This window comes from Balaenoptera musculus, chromosome 4 (genome assembly GCF_009873245.2).
Source record: "Balaenoptera musculus isolate JJ_BM4_2016_0621 chromosome 4, mBalMus1.pri.v3, whole genome shotgun sequence".
Taxonomy (NCBI): Eukaryota; Metazoa; Chordata; class Mammalia; order Artiodactyla; family Balaenopteridae; genus Balaenoptera; species Balaenoptera musculus.
The window spans coordinates 59,495,621-59,501,981 of NC_045788.1; positions in this window are offsets into that span (position 1 = coordinate 59,495,621).

Sequence of the window (6,361 nt, forward strand, 5' to 3'; positions counted from 1 at the left end):
AAAAACTCTCATATTAAAGTTGATATGTTTGCTTAGATGTCCTTTGAAATTTTTGTTTTGTATATTACCAATCTCATTCATTTTGTTCATGTCTGTCTTTAACAGCTACCACTGTCCAAAACAGTTTTTATCCCCTTTCTTCCTCCCTTCCTTCCCCACTTCTTCCCTTCCTTCTTTCTTCTTGTCTTCTCTTCCCTCCCTCCTTCCCTCTTTTCCGCCTTCCCTCCTTCTTGTGTTACTCATCAGTTTCTAGGTAGTTTTTTTAATGTAGGGCAGCTTAGGTTAAGGGGCTTATATAACGCAGTGTATTATGCCAGGTGGGTATTTGGCACATCACGACCCTCACTATAGTTTAATGTACAAGTCAGAGAACATAAGCACAATATCAAGAGTTCTCTGACAACCAAAACCAACTCCTAGGGGTCAACTTTTTTTTTTTAAGATTTTTTTTTTTTTTGATGTGGACCATTTTTAAAGTCTTTATTGAATTTGTTCCAATATTGCTTCTGTTTTATGTTTTTTGGTCTTTCGCTGTGAGGCATGTGGGATCTTAGCTCCCAACCAGGGATCAAACCCGCACCCCCTGCACTGGAATGCGAAGTCTTAACCACTGGACTGCCAGGGATGTGCCGGGATCAACTTCTAATATTATAGATTCGGGCGATGTCCCTCTTGCTGTCTTTATAGTACTTCTAAGTCACCTAAGCTATTGGTTAGTTTTCATGTAAACCTCTCATGTTGCAAAAGAGGAAGATGAAGAGGAGAAGGAGAATTATTTTAGGAATCCAAAAAGAAATTTTGTCAATTGCTACATAAAATTTGCTTGTAAGTACATAAAAGCACCACACTAACATTGGGAAGCATAAATAAAGATCAGAGATTCCTCATTTTTCTTTTAAATTACTTCTGCCCAATACACTGTGGTATCAAAAATATGTTTTCTTTCTTTCCTCCTCCTCTCTCTCTCTGCCCCCCCTCCTGAAGCTGTTATCAATCTGGGCAAATTAATATAATTTGGGCAAAATAGGATTTTCTTTTAAACGGTACATTTTTCCTAATGAGGTTTTTAACCAAGTCAACCAGGCACAAAAATGTTCTGTATTCTTCTGAAAGGAATATTATATATCTATGTAGTAGATCACAATGTATAGTGAAAATTCAGTCAATGATTTGCATATTATAATATCAGATTTTTCTCTCTCTCTCAATATTGTGAATATATCTCATATAATTGACTGCTAATAGATACAATTCCTGATTATGGAACTTAATTAACTAGAGAAACCTGTTTACGTTGAGTATTGTTGGGTGCCTACTATCCACTGAATAAGCATAACTGACTACCTCTACAGTAGGTATAAGGTATTCCTTCAAGTTATTCAAAGATGAAGAGACTAAATGCTTGCCATCATGGAATTTTGTGGAAGTAAGGATTAGAATTTAAAAATATAAAAGAGCTCAGGATTTGGGCCGAGCTATCCAGGAAAGAGAAATTGGCATGTATACAAGTGTCTCTTCAGAATAAGTTATGGTAAAAGTATGAACAAACAGCTATGAAAACATGGAGTAGCCTGGATAAGCTTGATGGAGAACATGGGCCCTGAAGAGTGGGTAGGACTGTGATAGACAGATATGAGACCATATTCTAGGTGGAGGGGAAAGGTAGAGAAGCAAGATTGTACAGGTGCCATAGAAAATTATTTAATGGATTTAAAATAAAGTTTCTAGAATAACACAAAATGAGGCTGAATATTATCTGTTTTAATGGGCCATTCTATACTTTATTCATTCAGTAAATACGGTCATCATAAGTGCCATGAAAACATTTTACTAGTAATAAAAACATTTAAAGAGAGTTAAAATTTAGTGATGAGGATTAAGTGTGAGAAATCTAGCACTTCTCATACTAGCTTATTCCTGGATCTGGGTGTCTCTGTGTTCCTCAGTATCCTCATTTGGATGTCTATTTCTCATATGTGTGAAATAACACTTCAATTATTAAATTGAGGACTTGTATGGAAAATCAATCATTCTTTTTCAAAGATATTTCATGGGTCACTTCTTATGTGCCACTTGCTCTCAGAGGTCCATTATAAAGTTACAAATAAACACTGCATCTTAAAATGTATTGTTTTTAAGTGAATGAATCTTCAGCTTAAGAGAGGAAAAAAATCATTTTTTAAAATTCTGCCATTCAGAAGTTCTACGTTCATGCTTATGCAAGTGAATGAAAGTTTAGAAATACATTTAAATATGTTTAAAAGGCTACAGAGATATCTTGCAATCAGGAAGTGTCAGCCAATTGTATGAACAACCTCAAAATCTTTGATGCAAAGATATTAAATGCAAAGAAGCAGGGAATAGGGGCTTCCCTGGTGGCCCAGTGGTTGAGAATCTGCCTGCCGATGCAGGGGACGCGGGTTCGAGCCCTGATCTGGGAGGATCCCACATGCCGCGGAGCAACTAAGGCCCGTGAGCCATAATTACTGAGCCTGCGCGTCTGGAGCCTGTGCTCCGCAACAAGAGAGGCCGCGATAGTGAGAGGCCCGCGCACCGCGATGAAGAGTGGCCCCCACTTGCCGCAACTGGAGAAGGCTCTCGCACAGGAACGAAGACCCAACACAGCCATAAAAAAATAAATAAATAAATAAACCCAAAGTTTAAAAACAAAAACAAAACTTGAGGCAGGGCCTGTGCTCTGGGCTCCCTCTGCCTCAAAAAAAAAAAAGAAGCAGGGAATAAAGACACACTGAATACATTCTAGCAACATCATACTCATCCTGTAATAATCAAAATAGTAAACTAATACAAATGTTTTTGGTGATGTAATGCACAAGAATCCAGGAATGGATTGTTTGTTATAAGTGTCAATCTTCCTAATTAGAAATCCAGGCCCAAGAAATATTTTACAGGGGAAATGTAAACACCAAATTAGAATAAAATATGAGGCAAATACTGTGGATGGATATGAGTTTGTGAGGGTAAAAGAAACAATATCTGTGGCTGGTTAATCAAGTTGGATAAAGCACTGGTTAATTGTCCAGAATCATATATTTAATTTCAATTTAACTTTGTCCTGCTACATAGCCTCAAATTATAGCCCTGCTCTAACAGAAGCCTTTCACATATAAGCTCCTTTCAGTCAGTAAACAAAACTTTTTGAGTTTTGAGGAGACAAAGCGCTATGTAGGTGCTGTTGAAAGAAAAAGGTGTTGCAATTAAGAGGAAAAGGTGTCATACGCCCTGCCCTCAAAGTTACAAGCAATATTCATGTTTAAGGCCCCACCCAAAGTAAATTATTGACATTGCTTTTAATACCCACTTAAGGACCACTTGTTTGTAAAGCTTTTCCTTTATAATTACTGCAGCTCTATATCATATGTCCCAGTACTCTACTTCTAAACTTGACTATGGCATAGTAAACAATACAAAAGTTTATAGAAGTGAAAGTGATGTGTAGAATAAAAAGTGGAAGTGCCCTTTGTCACTTCTCCAAAAGTGTGTATCTTCCAGATCTCAGATAGAAAGATGGATGGATGATGGATGGATGGGTGGATGGATTGATGAGTGGATGGATGGAAAGATAGGCAGATAGATGATAGGGAGTTGATAGATTGATAGATAGATAGGCAGAAAGGCAGACAGATGATAGGTAATAGTGAAGAACATAGACTCTGGATCTAGACAGTCAAGGGTTGGGTCCCAGCTCTACTACTCACCACATGTATCATCTCATCTAAGTTTTCTCATCTATAAAAGTGAGGATGACAACAGTACAATCGCATTGGGTTATTGTAAGGATTGAGTTTATATGTGAACAGCTGAGAGCAGTGCTTGGCACACAGCAAGCATTTTATATAGGTTAACTACTCATCATTATGACCACATATATACTGACTTTTTTTTAAACAAATGAGATTTTATTATGTGTTTTTCTCACTTCATAATATGTCAGGGAAAACATTCTTATAACATAGATCGATCTGTTTCACTCTTTGTAACTGCTGCCTAATATCCCACAGTAGGGTTGGATCAAAATTTCTTTAACCATTCTCCTATTGATGGTTATTTAGGTTGTTTCCAGGAGTTTGTGCTTCAAAGCCACTACTAATATCTTGTCCTTGAGTATAAAACAAGGGATGCAGAAGGGGCAGGCATATAAGGTATCCCCATTTTATAAATGATCAAAATGAGGCTCAGAGAAGTTTAGCAAACTGCCTAAGGTCAAATAGCTAATAAGTAACAGAGTTCAGAGGAGAACTAGTTTAACACAGTTTCACATTGTCCTACCTCAAAATTTCCCATTTGATTTAGAAGAGCTTCACAAACATAGTGGTCCTTATGTCACAATAAGACATTTCTGCTTTCTGAAATAAGCACCAGGCAACTACAAGTTACTGTGCTGACAAAGTGGGCATGAGCAGGAGATATAAGGGAATATGCTAAAAGACTGAATAAAATAGTAAACCTGGCCATGTCCTAAGTACTAAAGGTAATATTAAATTTATGGCACTAATCTTAAAGGCTTAAATGGTTTGAAATCAGGATAAATAAAATATGGTGGTGGGAGGGAGAGTAGAGAGGATGACTTGCTATTTGGCGATTTGGAAGAATATTATTGGGCTGGCCAAAAAGTTCGCTCGGGTTTTTCTGTGGGATCTTATGGAAAACCCGAACGAATGTTTTGGCCAACCCAGTATTTGAAAAACTGCCACATTTAATTCTAGTCTTCCCAGATGGTACACCCTTGATTAACTCTGATCTGGCATTATTACGACTGATACCTATACCCCCCCATACCCAAACTCTGTAACCTATCACACTCTATTAAATAATATTAAGATAATCAAACCTTCATTAACTACAAGTACATGTAAAAGCCAATTAAATTGACTTTAAATTATTGTGATCTTAGAACATATAGTCCATTTATAATACAATGAAGCCTTAGCCAAGTATAGTCCTCTCTCAGACAAGAGACTATTGTACAATGACTTCAAAGTGTACAGGGCTCATTGTGGAAATACCCTTCTTATAACCCACATTTCTAATTCCAGCAGTATTTAACTTTAGAATTTTATTCTCAGCTAGGTCATTCAATGTCTTTAGGATTGGGGGAATGACTTCTCCAAGTTGAAGTTTTTTCCTATATAAAACAGGGTTAGTGTGTTTATTTTGTTGGGAAATAGGTGAATTCATTTTGTTGATGTTTATCTGAAAGTTTGAGAAAGCCTCAGAGATGCCAATTGTGATCTTTTACTGCAATGGGAGCAATGCCAAAATTTAGAAATGTGAAGGACATAGTGTGACTTATAGTAGAGAATGGGGAAATAAATGAAGCACCATGGCCTTTTCCAGATATATTTCTTAGACAGCACGATGTCAGTTTATCAGTCTGTTATTTACCTTCTGCCTCTGTTTCTGAATTGTGATAATGTGTAAGAAGCTTACAAAAATACTTATCAAAATCAGTAGGGTACAATGCAACAATTTAACTCCTAATGACAGCCACCTCTAACTATGAATGACATATAATAAATTATGTTTGAACTGGATTTTCAGCTGCAGATCCTTATTCTGCCACCCAGACAGCCCTATAAAGTTGCACTTGTGCCCTTAATCCCACTTGGATGTGTGCCCTACTGCCTCTACTTTCCATCATTCTGGTGCTTTAGTCTTCTTGAATAAGTGAACAATCTTTGTTTCTGTACCTTATTAGGCCAAAGACCATAACAGCTAGTGATGGCATCGGCAGGCCCTGCGGGCAGGATTCTCTGCAGACCCAGCCAACCTCCAACAAACCCCTTTTTATACTCCTGTTTCTAGGAAGAATTATGATGGCGGTGCCCTGCTGTTGATCAGTCAAATCTGTGGTAGGCCTAGAGATAAGTCCTGTAAGTGTGGTGTACTGTAAAACAGCGGCTCCCATTCATTAGTAGCTTGTGTGTAATAAACCACCAAAGAAGGGGGGTGGATTGGGGAGGCAGCTGCAGTGTGCAAGAGCAAACAACGCATCTCATTCTTGGGAGCCAAAACTTTGTAATTTGCTACTGGGCAACCTGCTCTCGCTGACATTCTTTCTGATAACATAGTAGTGCCCTATCTGTATTTATAGCTTGACTACTAACCCAAGAGATTCTATTTGGTAACTACGTATACATGTTATAACAGACTGTTATTAAGGAAGAGATGAAAAATACTATCAAATTGCTTCTGGCAAACAAAATGACTGGATTCAAGGGACATTTTCCTCTACCAGCTGATAACCTGAAAGACATTTATATTAGCCATTGTTTCACAGTACTAGTTTTATAAGGATGATATTTCAAAAGATACCAGCTGAAACACACAGAAGGAATAT